We start from the raw sequence: 15036 nt of genomic DNA on the forward strand, positions 1-15036 counted from the left end.
ACAGTATGTACCTACAGTATGTACTACAGTATGTACCTACAGTATGTACTACAGTATGTACCTACAGTATGTACTACAGTATGTACCACAGTATGTACTACAGTATGTACTACAGTATGTACTACAGTATGTAGTACAGTATGTACCTACAGTATGTACTACAGTATGTAGTACAGTATGTACCTACAGTATGTACTACAGTATGTACCTACAGTATGTACTACAGTATGTACCACAGTATGTACTACAGTATGTACTACAGTATGTAGTACAGTATGTACCTACAGTATGTACTACAGTATGTACCTACAGTATGTACTACAGTATGTACTACAGTATGTACTACAGTATGTACCTACAGTATGTACTACAGTATGTACCTACAGTATGTACTACAGTATGTACCACAGTATGTACCTACAGTATGTACTACAGTATGTACCTACAGTATGTACTACAGTATGTACCTACAGTATGTACCTACAGTATGTACCTACAGTATGTACTACAGTATGTACCTACAGTATGTACCTACAGTATGCAGTATGGAGCAGGGAATGCAGTAACACAGGCAAAGCGCTACGGTAGACATGTTGTTTCACTACACCACCAAAAAATGGAACAAAATGGACCAAATCTCAGCACAAAGTCAACACATGCAGCTGACATTTCATTTGCATTCCTGTTTCTGCATGTTTGGCTGTGCGAAGGCCTCAGTGTTGCTCTACTAGTTGGCTTAGTTTCATTTTAATCTACTTGTCCTCTCCATAAAAGCATGTGTTAGTCCGAATGCAGCGCCAAAAACAGCAAGAGAAGGCGAGAGGAGCAAAATTAGATGACACAAAAGGTTTGTAGGAAAATATCACCACAGAGACGGTTTGGAGACAAAAACGTGTGAGATCAGCAATTTAAAACTGAAAGAGGAAAGAAAACAAGAAATGAAAGAACGAAGCAGAAAGAGCCCTGCTGTGCATGCGTGTGCGTGCATGTGTGCGTGCATGTGTGCGTGCATGTGTGCGTTTGCTTGCCAGGGTCCGATCTATTCACACGGTGCCAGTGAGCACCGCTTCATTAAGAAAACCGCAGCAACCGCAGAACAAAAATAAAAATGCTGAGACATTTTCATACATTCTGCTTTTCCATCAACATTCACGTGTTTTTTGTAGAGCTGTGAAGTTCAATAAAGCCTGTTTCCATACAACCAAGTTCGCCAGAGCTTTAGATTTTTTCCTGCTGAGGTGCCATTTCTGGGAGCATTTCAAGTTCCAATACATCAATACAACTGTTGTATCCCAAATTTTAATATATGTGTGCATTAAGTCCATAAGCGCCACAACTACATAAATTGCAATAAAGTGCAATAAACTACAAAAAACTTTGTTCTTTGACACATATCTCTGGTTACAGAGATTTCAGAGGTTTATCCCTCTGAAAATGCAAAAAAGTTGCAGAAAATAGTTTCCAAGCACAGGAAATTTACTTTGAGTGTCTTCATAGTTTCATTTTTGAGATACAATAATTTTTATGAACTGCAGGAAAAACGAAAATAAATATTATTGTGCACGATTTGCACAAAAAACAGCATCAAAATAAACAATTTCCAACAGGGCAGTTTGAGTTCTGAGTCTCCCAGAAAGGCACAAACATGACTTTCTGTGTAGTAAACCTTTGAAAGGCCCTGTAGGGAAAAAAAATCACACAACTACGTTTCCCATGAAAAATGACGCCACTTCCGGTTTTGGCAGGTGATGGCAGACGTGTGACAGTCTGCGCTGACGTTTATTCCAGTGCTGTGAACAGCTGATCGGATCAGCAAAGTGTGCTTCTGGATTGCAAAGATTTTTGCAAAGACATGTATGGAAGGAAGCCATGACCAAGCTGCATACATTTTATGTAAGTACAATTACTGCGCTAGCTTTCAATTTTACGGCAACTTTAGAATAGTTACGCAAATCGGAGCGTGTCCACTCAAATGGGCTTAAAAGGGATATTTATTAATCAGGTTTTAATTAAGTGACAGCTCTCTGTGCTGGGAAATGCAAATCAGTGTTCAAGTAAATGAGTACAAACTCCACCTTCAGGAACTACACGCTCAACAGAAACCAGTGAGGACCAGTAAGCAACCAGTCAATCAGCTGTTTCTCTCAAAATCAGCTGGCTCATTATGAAAAAACTGGATCTACAGATGCAGTGAAACGTAGCATAAACTGATCCACATGAACGTACTAGACCGAAATCTACGAGACTAGTTCCTGTAGTAGAAATGAACAAAACCAGGATCTACCTGATTATTAGAAACCAGTCAGTCAGAGATGTTCACACACTGGTTCAGGATGCACTGAGTAAAGATCTGAATTGTTGGGAATAACCGAGGCATGAACTGACTGGTTAGAATTAGATTCATCAAACGTCAGCACGTCAGGATCTGCGTTTGTATCAGGATCCACAAACCCAGAAGAAACATCTTCATCAGAAATCCCGACATTCAGAACCAAAGGGCGCCGAAGAGACAACCCAGGATCTGTTTAAGGGACACCAACAACACTACAGAAAGGCCGGCCTTGTTGAAGCCCTCAGGAGCTGACTAATCCAGTCCTCAGAGGTCATTGTTGTTCCTGTATTAACCTGCACGTTGACCTATTGACTAAAACTGAGGTTCACAGTCCCTCCAATAATCATCACGAACTCACAAAAATATACCAGCACAATATAATTTACCAGTAAAGCACAGGAGCTTGAAATAATAAGACAGAGTGCCCTAAAGACAGCACTGGTCAGCATATCATGCAGGCAATGGGATCCAATGATTCAAAACGAGCCCGACAGAAGACCACCTTAACATGAAACACAGAAACAGCAGCTGCAGATAAAGAGGTGGATTTGGTCTGCTTACCTTTATTGTTTAAACCACAGGAGGAGGAAGAGGAGGAGGAATCAAAGCAGGTGGACCGAGCGGGACAGCAGGGCGGCACAGAAAGAGAGGAGATAGATTTTATTAGAATTAGTGTGACAATGGTGTTTGAATGAGCTGCTCGTTGTTCCAAACCAGGCTGAAAATAATCTCTTAATCACTCCAAAATCTCTTATTCTCCTCTGCAGCTAACCGTCTGCATGCGGACCTGCTCGAACAGCGACAGCAGCTGGTGCGGCACCCAGCCCGGCTGTGTCGTGATTGGTTAGGAAAAGTTTTGGTGCGTGTTCCTGGAAGCGTTTGCTTCCTGTCCAAACGCTGAATGATTCAGAGTTTTTAGGTACAGGCGCAGGCAGGAGGTCGTTTCCGTAGCAAAAGCGCCCCGACTGTGCCAACGCGGTGTCATTTCCATCCCAGTGATACCGGCCATCTGGGGCCCCGACTGGACGACAAACCGCACGCGCAAAAAGAAGACAAACACACAACAGCGAAGGGCTTTTCACACAGATCTGTCTGCCATTTAATCGCTCGCTGGTTCCATTGGTTCAAAACAAAAACCAGGCTGATTACTGAGGGTTGGAAAAAAAATTGAGAAAAGTCCTTTTTAATGTGTTTGTTTGCTTTCCGATCCATCCTCACTACAAACACGCAGCAGCAAAGGTCAGGGCCAATGCTGCCAATATTCTCCTTCTCAGCTTGCAGCTGAGCAACACTGAACAAACTAAAGTATGAGTCTGTGTTTGGTCAAATACGTGAAGTGAAACAGGACAATAGTCTGAGGGGAACTCGGGACCTCGGAGCAGAATGTTGAATATCTTTGCCTGAGCAGACAATACAGGCTGCCTGCTGTCCTTCAGGGTTTCCCCAATCATTCTTTTATTAAATCATTTATACGCAGCACAATGTCAACCTATAAGTACCTTTAAATAACAGTATTTATTGCTGTTATTAACCTCTTAGCATCCAACAAGCCACCAGTGACCGATCTAGGGTTAGGGGAGAAATCTAAAGCAACCAAATGATAAATATTAAAAACATTAAATTTAAATTAATTTTAATGGACTGGCTCTTAAATCTGGCCTCATTTAATTTCAGGTCACTTAAATTATAATTATATAGCACTTGGTGACGGTGGGAAGGAAAAACTGCCTTTTAACAGGAAGAAAGCTCCAGCAGATCCAGGCTCAGGGAGGGGCGGGGCCATCTGCTGTGTCCGGTTGGTCGTTACGCCAGTTCATCTGCTCATAATTGCAAATATCTGATCAGCCAATCACACGCCAGCAATTCAATGCAATCACGTATATAGACATGGTAAAAACAACCTACTGAAGTTTAAACCGATCAACAGAATGAGGGAGAAATGTGATTTCAGTGACTTTGAACGTGGCACGTTTCACTGCACAAACCATTCAGGTGAGATGATGCTGGTAGATCAGCATTTCAGGTACTGCTGATCTCCTGGGATTTACCAACACAACCCACCGAGCGACAGGTCAGAAATACCTCGATGTTGATGTCAGAGCAGAACAGCCAGACTGCTTCAAACTGACGGAAAGGCAACGGTAACTAAACCACTCGTTTACCACAGCACATCAGACGCTGAAGCAGCAGAAGACCACGCGGGGCTGCATCATGCACGTGCAGGATGTGATGTCATCAATGTCAATAAGGACCAAAACCTCTGAGGAATGTTCCCAGCACCGTGTTGACTCTGTGCCATAAAGAATTAAAGCTGAAGGCAAAAGAGGGTTCAACCAGGTGTCATTAGTTAAGTGTCCAGTGAGCATAGGTGAGAAACATTTATGCTAAACATCCAAAAATGTAAAACTTTAGATGGCTTATTTATGAGACCATGAGACTACTTTATGAGAATATATTCACCTGCGATTTCTGCGATTTAAATGTATCTCATTCAAATCAAGTGACACTGGATTTCCCCCTGGGGTGATGTGCTTGGTGGGGAGTGTCTCTTCCACTCTTGTACAACGATCCACTCGTCTTAACTCGTCTCTGATCAATGAATTTGAAAGCTGAAGCTTTGATGAGCATTTTATCCTCTTTCAGCTCATCGTTTTGATCTTCTGCCACATTTACTCTATCATGCAGTGTTGATATAGTGTTGTTATGGTCTTTCACAATTTCCACAAAAGATTACCACATGACACTCATAAAGGTATAATAAAGAGCTTTAACTCATCCGAAGAACACGAGGAATCCTCCCTCCTTTTAGAAATGCCATTTAACTGACACAGGGGACAGAAACTCATTTAGAAGTTTAAAGGATTACAGGACCACACAATCCTACTGGGAAGCCTGAAAGCCATTCATTAGTTCCTTCATGAGTGGTGCACTAGAAATCCTCGGACGGTGAGTCCGTCCACTGAATGGCTAAGCAGGCTAGCGGGGCAGTGGGGCCAGAGAGAGCGAGCCAAAGATGGACGGAGGGCAAATGAGAGCGATAGTTGAGAAGCACTGCCTTCAAGAAAAGTTAACCTGGATCAAAATGCTGATAGTAGTACTCTGGTTCTCTCTCACACACACACACACACACACACACACACACACACACACACACACACACACTAAAGCCCTGAGGCAGGTAGATAGCAGGAAGCTAGCATTAGCCAATCACCAGCTTCTATTACAGTCTCAGAGCTGCCAGTCATCCTTTAACACCCCCCTCATATGAACTCACACACACATTACGGCACCAAGGTCAACACACATCCCATTTCGAGGTCTGTGTGTGTGTGTGTGTCTCTCTCTCTCACACACACACACACACACACCAGTGCCAGTCAGCTGAAAGCCTCGCAGCTGTCTGCAGCTCGCTGTCAATCAAGCAGCAGCGTTATGAGTCACACAGGTGAAGGTGTGCCATTTGAGGAGGAAGCTGAGATCAGGTGGATTAAGAAGAATGTATGTAACCTTTCATGGACAGATTTGAAGTCCCCTGGTCCTGCAACCAAACCACCAGAAGCTGTACCAACAATGAGGGTTTTGCCGTGCCGTGGCTCAGGTGGTCGTCTACCAAGACGTCTATCGGTGGATCGATCCTTGAGTCCTCCTGTCTTATGTAAGAAGCCGAACCCCTGGAATGCCAGTGGAGCTCACCAGCTGCTCTGGCTGTTGGCTGAGTGTCTTTCCCTCTGCCGTCTCCCATCCATCCTGCCCACTTTCACACTGTACTGTCCTAATCAAGGCTAAAGCCCCCCAAAATATTTCAGACCTGCACTAGAAAGCTTTGTGTTTTTCCACTGAGTAGAAAAACACAAATTCTGGAGGAAGGAATAAAGGGTAAGTTGGTAAAAATTCATGTTGAGGCAGAAAAATAAATCACACAAATAGCGGATTATTATTCCTCGCAGTGATGCGAGATGGGTGTCACGACTGCCTTCAGGACTGACACGATGTGAAGAGAGAGGAAGAGATTTGACATGCATTTCCACACCAGGCAGCTACAAGCTTTTCTTTGTGCAGACTTCCAAAAAACACCAGAAAGATTTGAGGAACCTTTACAGGCTTAAATCTGTTCCTACAGCTCATTTAACACGTTTGTTGTCTCCTGCTTTCCAAAAAGTATCTCTAACGAATGTTTCTTTTCTTAGATTAGATGCAAAACATCGACATGGCAGGATGACCCACTGGTTTATGAACTTCCTGTTTTGAAGCCCATATTTTGCATTGCAGAGTAGTTTAGCAGACAGCTAGCAGCTACATCTAGCATGTAGCAACACAGACTGTGAGTCGCCCTCCTCTGCGTCCAGAAAGCAATCTATTTGCAGCATTAACAAGGCTAACTTCATCCATAATTGAGGAGCAGTGATCTTGACCCAGATACACAGTGGGTGAGATGATCGCTGCAGGAGGAGGGGTTCTCATTAAATATCAGAAATCAGCTAATCGGAGCGCCTCACCCTCTGACTTCAGTGTGACTGATGACATTGGCCGCCGACTGCGGGGCCAATCGATTACGCACGGGCTGTCTTTGTGAACGATTAATAAAGCTTTCAATCGGATTTCAGACAAAAGGTGGTCATCGGTGGAGAATTTTAGGTTCAAACTCTTCAAATACTCGGAAAATATTCCTGTTAGAAGCTGAAATTAATGTCTGCGTTTAGAGAAAGTCGCTGGAGTCTGTTTTAGAGGAAAAACGTTCAGCACAAAGTCTCGTGGTCATTTTGTTTGGCTGCCATATGAAGATTGTGACCTTCGTAAACTAACGGGAGCTGCACACTTCTTTTAAAGCTGCACAGAAAATGCCTTCTGAGCTGTAACAGCCCAGAGAGGAAAACTTAAACGAGAGAGGCTTCATAAACGAGGACTGAGGCTGAGCTGTAAGGTTTATCTGGCAGCTGAGGAAGAAATGTGTCTCACACAAATGCAATAATTATTTTTTTGATTATTGTTATAATTAATGCAGGGAATTCATGAAATACCCCCAACAATGAGATATTATTAATGGTGACAAATTTGTGCAGTTCTTCAAAATCCTACTAAAAGTGATCCTTGCTGCAAAAACAGACAGCTGATGTAATCACACTCTGCTTTAAGTGGCATGAAAAACGCCGTGTGAGGCGTTCTCCTGCAGCTTGCTCTTGCTTTATTGTTCAGAAAACAGGTTTTGTATGTGCTCGGTGCATGCTGGGTGTTTTATCTTCTCTTGTTGCTTGGCTCCGTTCAAATGCGTCCACACTGTGAGATGAAACGCAGCCTGCCTGGGCATCAGAAAAGGAACAAAATGAAGTCTGTAAGCTGGTGTGAGAAACGTCTCCGTACACCAGAGTTAGTTGTTCTTGGTATCTGTGTGTTGTTTCTCCTCCCTGTCGTACTCTTCATCACTTTTTTTCTGCCCTCAATCCCTCTCATTGCCTCCTCCTCCTCCTCTCCATGGAACAAGTGTTATTGCCTGCAGCCACCAAACTGTGCATGACCGCAATATAAACTGCTTTTCACTACAATAGGTTACATTTCATTGTGTTGTGTAATGTGTGTGTGTGTGGTGATGTAACCGGGTCAGTGTTGTGGCTGGCGGCCCATCAGACGGATTGAGGAACAGCTACTCCGGTCCAGTCGACTGTGTGATTGGCTGTTCAACCGACCAATGGCGCAGCAGGCTGTCAGTGGCAGCAGCGCTGAACCCGACTGCCTCAGCAGACTCATGATGAACGCTCGCTCTGGGACTATGTCAGGATGCTGTATGTTAGACTGTGTCCTCGTGACCTTATGTTGATCCCTGTCACCTTGGTAACGTTGGTAACACTGTTGCATTTCAGGGGCTTTTGTTTTTGTGAACATCAAGTTGTGCGCCACGTTTTTTTTGTGTGTTTTACACGTTATTTCTCGTGTTCCTGTCTTTGTGTGTCCTCTGAGTTACTACAGTGTCCTCTGTGATGTTCAGGACAAAGATTATTTAGGTAGCTTTGCCTCTGCGCACAACCACAGAGCCCTGCACATCTAACATCTCCAAGCATCTGAGGTGCATACTTTTAGTCTTAACTCAAGGAGTTTTACAAAAATCTGCATAAACTGTTTATTATACACAACCTCCATTTTCAGACGTCAAAATTGAGCCAAATAACATAAATAACAGCAACTTAAGTAAAAATATTTATTACTAATACCAGTGACTGCCTGAAGTGTAGACATCACCAAATGCTTCTTCCTGCTTTGCTCTGCTAACGTCTGTACTGCAGCTTCAGGTGCCGTTTGTTTGTTTGTGATTCAACTTTCAATTCAAGTTTATTTATGCAGCGCCAAATCACAACAACAGTCACCTCAAGGTGCTTTATATTGTAAGGTCGACCCCAGGATAAAACATATGGAGAAAAACAATCATATGACCCCCTATGAGCAAGCACTTTGGTGACAGTGGGAAGGAAAAACTCCCTTTTAACAGGAAGAAACCTCCAGCAGAACCAGGCTCAGGGAGGGGCGGGGCCATCTGCTGTGATTGGTTGGGGTGAGAGAAGGAAGACAGGATGAAGACATGTGCAACACCAAATTCAGTGTAACTGTAATTGCAGTAACCCAATTGTATATACATAACACTATTTATTACATATTGCTTTTTAAAACTGGCTTGTATATTTGTACATTTTATATATTTCTTCTCTGTTAATACTGTCAATATATAATATAATGCTGCAGAACTGTGCCCCCCAAGCATGTCTGCACTGAGTAGGAGATGCTCTGTATCTCATTGTACAACTGTATAGTGACAATAAAGGCATTCTATTCTATTCTATTCTATTCTATTCTATTCTGTGGAAGAGAGCCAGAGATGAATAAAAAGTGTGATTCAGGTGTATTAACACAGAGTTAACATTGTGAGTCTCTCTGCCTCCAGTTTTGTATTTAATAACTAAAAAGCTGCTGTGTTGGGTTGAGATCAGCTGCCTAGTGAAGAATCTCTCATGTCTTTGCCTTGAGAAACCTTTGGGCTGCTTTTGCTTTATGTTGCTTTTGCTTTATGTTGCTTTTGCTTTATGTTGTGAGTCTTTATGTGAAGCTTGTGTGATAAGTTTTGTCTGAATGTGTGCAGAGAGTATAACCCTGCACACGTCACAGCTCTTCCTCCTGCTTCTAACAGCAGTCACATCATCAATAATCACCACTGACAGCCACACATTTAAACTGAGCTCCAGTTTTTTACCTTCTGATGGACAAAACCCTCACAGTCGTTTCAGTAACTATGATTTTGTTGATTCGAGACCAAAGGGAACCGAAGTGTAGGTGATGGAGTAGAGCGCTTATTGAGCTGAATCCCAAATTATTTGTTTTACTTCATATCCCCAAAATGTGGGTGTGATGAAAAAGGCTCTTTCTTTAATAACATTACAGAATGTGCAAAATCCCCACAGCAAGCATAAAGCAGAGCCCAGACAGAGAGACAGGACTATTTATACACACAGAAACTTAATCAGGGGCAGGAGAAACAGGAGGGAAGCTAGACACAGCTGAACACAATCAGGCAAACAAACAGAGAAGAAGTAAAACTCAGGAAAATACAAACCGACACACATAAACACCGAAGGACACAGAAGGCTGGAAAACACAGAGGGGAAGGAGACTGATAAGGAAAGCACACAGAGTACATGTAGGAGGGATGGTATTCACAGCCAAGGAGAACTACGAATGCAGAAGAAGAATGAAAATCCAAGACACGAAAATCTACACAAAACAGAGCGTTATTCTTAGAAGAGTAAAGAAGAGCAAATGAAAACGAAACAATAAAAAATGACCCACACTCAGAAAGCAGGGACCAGACACTGAACTTGGATAAGCGTAGTTAGAGGTGACGACCTCAGATACCACGGGTGGAATTCAGTTTACCCAGAATGTCTGTGAAGGTTCTCAGTCATCCAGGTCATCGTAGTCAAAGGAGCTTGCAAAGAAAAGCGTCTGGACTTCTTTAAGTTTACTTGAAGACGTTTCACCTCTCATCCGAGAAGCTTCTTCAGTTCTAAGGTCAATCTGTGTCCCTCTGTGGGGGGATACTCCCACTAGGTTTATATCTGGGACTCTCCGCCATTTGACCTTAGAACTGAAGAAGCTTCTCGGATGAGAGGTGAAACGTCTTCAAGTAAACTTAAAGAAGTCCAGACGCTTTTCTTTGCAAGCTCCTTTACCCAGAATGCCTTGCTGTTCAGAAGATGGCACGTTAAACAGTGACTGTGTACGTTTATATAAGGAGGGTCTGCAGCCGTCCTTGCTCACGCATTTATTCAGGGAGAGGTGTTTGTACCAGGGCGGTGTTTAAACTGTGTGTTAGCACAGTGTGTGTGTGTGTGGATAATGAAGGTCATTTTCAGCGTCCTGCAGGTTAAAGCAGGGCCAGTGGCTCCAGCAGTATTGATTGTTTCCAATAAGCTGCCGATTGAGCAGCTGATTGAGGCTGGAGCCGTCAGGTCAGGTGGAGCGCGCTCCATCCGATGCATCACAGCAGTAGATGAATTAAACACGACATGCACTAAATAGGAAAATTAGAAGAAACTAATAAAGACCTAAACCCACAAGCGAGAACACCAGCTGTCAAAACAGACGGAGAGACGGTGTGTCGTTGTCCTGTTTTTGTCCTTCCTGTTAAACGCTCGGAGACGTACGATGACAGACAGGCTTTCACTTTAATGGTAATAGCGAGATAAGTGGATGTTGAATCTCTGCTTCTCTTTGCTGACGTGGTTACAGAGCTGCGACTGCAGACATGTCATAGAAGCATGTAATTAATGACGTGAGCAGTGAGCCATGTGTCACGTGGCTACATTTTAAAAGCAGGAAACCACAAAGTGGATCTCATACTTCTTTGGAAGCCGACGATTTGTATGTTTCCTCCTGGTGAACGGACGGGCGCACGTTGAGTGACGCCTCAAAGCTCTTTTTACCACATTCACCCGTTCATGTATTCACAGCTCTGTTTTACGTGCATTTTCTTGCATATTTTGGGGATTCGGTGATTCACTTCAACGTGGACACTGGGATCAAACCACCGACTGTGATAAGCAGACGAAACACTCGGTCGCCCATAATCTCTGGTGTGATAAAACGGATTATAACAAACCAAAATGAAGTTATCGACTAATATCCAGCCAATAAAAGAAGTGTAACGTGAGTGTAAGTGAAGTGAAAAATGCTTTTCAAAAAGCCCACATGACAGGAATCACTGTGAGCACTGTTTTAAACTATTTTAAATGAAAAACAAAAGCAAATTAAACAGGAAATAGAAACTCCAGCCTGCAGGCAGATCAGCAAAAATAAAGACGAGATATCAGGAGTGAGGTGTAGATAAAACGAGGCCGTTAAGGTGAACATCCTCGGCAGGATCGCCTCCCGTGGAAACACATTTGTGCTGAGAGTAATAGATGCGGAGGCGCGCTTGTTTCATTACATGCGCAAACAGCAACAACAGCTCTCCTGACAGCCGTACAGATGGGAAGCTGACACCGAGGTTAGCCTCTTTCATTACTCCTCCTCCTCCTGGAGCGCTTTGACTAAGCATGCAGCTGCCGTGTGGAAGACTTAACAAGTCGCACGTGACGCCGGTGTCACGTCTAAAACACGAGTGCTGCCAGAACGAAGGCAGCTGCGTGATCTACGCCTGAAATGCTGCATATTTGCACAAGATGAGGATGCACATCACACGTGACACAGCATCGCTGCTTTCAGTAACAACAAATCTATCCTCCAACAAGAGTTACACAACTAGAAACTCGACAATAGCAGCACTGTGTATTGATATTTGTGGGAACAAAGCTGCTCTCTAATTAATGGGATTAGCAAATATAGCCATGAACACAAACATCTAACAAGATATAAGCTTCTGTATATTTCTATAGAAGTGCGTCCTTTGAAATGCATTTAACTTTGCATTTCCTTCCACAGAAAAAGTTTTTCCCCTCGTGTTGTACGTGTGCGAGTGTGTTGGGCTCACAAAGGCTCACGTTAGGTCTAAACCTGACTGTCCTGTTCAGAAAGACAAACAGCTGAATACACGAGTCTGTTTCTGCTTTATTAAATACATTTGAATTCAAGCAGCTCATAAATCTGCTATTATGTGAAATGTGTAGTTTTTTCCTCAGGCTTTCACACTGTGGCCACGTCCACACTAACACATTTTTGTTAGAAAACATCCTTTCTCGACAGAGACGGTTTGAAAACGCTCTCCAAAGTGGATACATTTGAAAACGCCATTTTCACGTCGCAGTGTGGACAGCGAAAACGGAGGCTTTCAAAAGCGATGACACGTTTCAGTCATATGATGCAGTCATGTGACCAAAGACGGCGGATGGCATTTTGTTTGGTCTCAATTTTGACAGCCCTATTAAAGATTAATATCAGTTTGTACCTGCTCCAGACAGCTCCAGATAAAACTCGGCACTTCTCCTCGTTTCAAAGAGCCGTAAAGCAAATAAACGGCAGACGGAAATGATGCAGGTCGAATTGTCTTGTGTTTGACGCTCAGCACAGGAACGCAGCGTTTTCAGTGTGGAAAGTGTGAAGCAGGGAATTCAAATCATGGGAATGAGGTCTTCCTCCTGCTGTAACAGATAAGAGTTCAGATTTGCTGTTTGTGTTTCTGCAGCGCTGTGATTAAATCTGGATCGGGCCACAGCGCTCGCACGAGCGAGGGAAGGTCAGAAACGGGCATTTCAGAATAAACAAACAAGGCGAGCTCGCTGTGAAGGACGCCGGAGTGCGCACACTTTTAATTTGTTGTCCTGAATGAGGTTCTTTCGCTGTGAACAGCAGCAGAATCTTTCAGCCACGGCTGAGAACAGACGCACGAGTCACCTCCTGAACGATGCCGCAGGAATCACAACATGAACAACGGCAGAGTTTTCAGTTCTACTGACTAAACTCTGGATTGTTTTAACCTGTTGAGCTCCACGAGTGTTTCTGAGGTTCCTGCTTGAAAATGAAACGTCCAAAATTAATTAAATATTTCTCTGAAATGAAAAATAATCTTGGAATCAAAATAAAGCACCTGAGAGACTTCATAATACGCATCAGAGCAGATGTCACTGCGTTAAAGCGACTGAGGACGAATTTTTCCTGCCATGTTTTGTTGCATTTTATAGAAAATAACACAGACATCACATCGATGCTGCTGGAGTGAAACACAGCAAAGCTACAGAGGTTTTAAGAAATACATAACTCTGTACAACATGTTAAGATTAGTGCACAATGTGTCTGTGGATAAACAAGTGAATAAGACAGAAAACGGTTACATGAGTTCAGGAATGCAGTTTCATCGTGGTGACAATGAATCCCGCCGTGGCTGCTTTAATGTGCAGTTTAGAGACGGTGGCACTGAAGAAAAGACGGGAGACCCAGCTGAAGATGTCCAATCTTCACTGAGCGCGAGCAGGATGAGCAGAGACATTATCTGGATATGGATGTGTTCTCCTACTTTACAGAAATTTCAGATGGAATTATATAAACAGGGATTTTGTAGAAAGTCTATCACGTCGTGCTTTTCTGAAGAGGTTTTAATTTCATCAACTGCTATGAACTGACCTACGCTCAAACCTGACACCGTGACGGCCCGTCACCTTCATTTGGTACTTTTCCAAACCCGCACGCTCGCTTTGACTGCAGCCGCTCTGCTTTCATTTCACTACTGTATCACTTTATGATCTCTTATCTCTGCGAGTGCAATGACAGCAGTGACACAGATGAAGTTTTATTCACTCAGAGCCAGAGCCTGAACAATATCCACTCAAGGCGCACTCCGAAATGTCAAAACCATCAAAGAGAAACCTGCTTTTCCTTTAATCTCCTGAGCAGGTGATCTGAGCTGCTGATGTGAGGGGAATATTTTCCCTGTGATGAGACCTTTCAGCCAAACAGGCAGACCAGAGCTGCGGCAGAAATCCATCCCTCCAATCGCACACACGGTCTTTATGCTGTACACGCGCATAAATGTGGGGACTCGTGTTTGTGTGTCACAGCTTGTTAGCAGGCATGCTGTCTTGTCCATCAAACATCTCCATCCTGCTGCTCCCTCTGACCTTTAGCTTAATTAACAGCCTTTTTCTCCATTGAGCCTCAATTCAAATGGCACCACAGCCCACGGTGGTGTGTGTGTGTGTGTGTGTGTGTGTGTGCGTGCGCTTGGGGTAATGAAAAGTAATTATTAACCAAAATAATTGAATAAATAAATAAAATACTTCTACATGTGAACTGCAGCAGGTGATTAAAAATGTTTACAAATTTATTTTTGCACTCGCAGAAACTTCAGTGTGTATAGGTGCTTTAGGTGAGGTGAAGGTGCTGCACTATCCGGTCTTTAAGTGATGACATATGAACAAACTGGCTGTTGTGTTTTTAACATGTTTTGTATTTTGTTCTATTTAATCTGAACAAGCCCCTAAAAACAGTCCGTGATCACTGTCGACCTGTTTTTATCACCACTGTTCATTTTAAAGCTCAGTGTTTAAACCCTTACGATGTAACTCCAGCCCAGCAGCAGTATATTAATGACTAACCTCGTATTGTGGATGGATTATCTCAGTTGTTCTCCTGACTGAAGTTTGGTCCGTTTACAGCATCCTGCCATGCGATTACATTTGTCTCTAACCATCAGGAACCTTCACGTTAACTTTTATCAAGTGGAAAAAAGTTAG

General features: G+C 43.2%; 1 protein-coding gene across 3 annotated transcripts in view; it reads right to left on the bottom strand.

Annotated features, from left to right (window-relative positions):
- The window catches only part of grid1b (glutamate receptor, ionotropic, delta 1b), a 584637-nt gene that overhangs the window by 334852 nt on the left and 234749 nt on the right, over positions 1 to 15036 (bottom strand). Inside the window, exon 1 of one of the 3 annotated variants that reach the window (XM_084936981.1) lies at positions 2894 to 3229. The exons of the other annotated variants lie outside the window; for them this stretch is intronic. The gene's annotated coding sequence lies outside the window, so the exon portion shown is untranslated. Of the gene's footprint in view, positions 1 to 2893; positions 3230 to 15036 lie in introns of those variants that run through there. 3 annotated transcript variants of the gene reach the window in all.

This window comes from Perissodus microlepis, chromosome 8 (assembly GCF_051167445.1).
Source record: "Perissodus microlepis isolate ML-2025 ecotype Zambia chromosome 8, ASM5116744v1, whole genome shotgun sequence".
Taxonomy (NCBI): Eukaryota; Metazoa; Chordata; class Actinopteri; order Cichliformes; family Cichlidae; genus Perissodus; species Perissodus microlepis.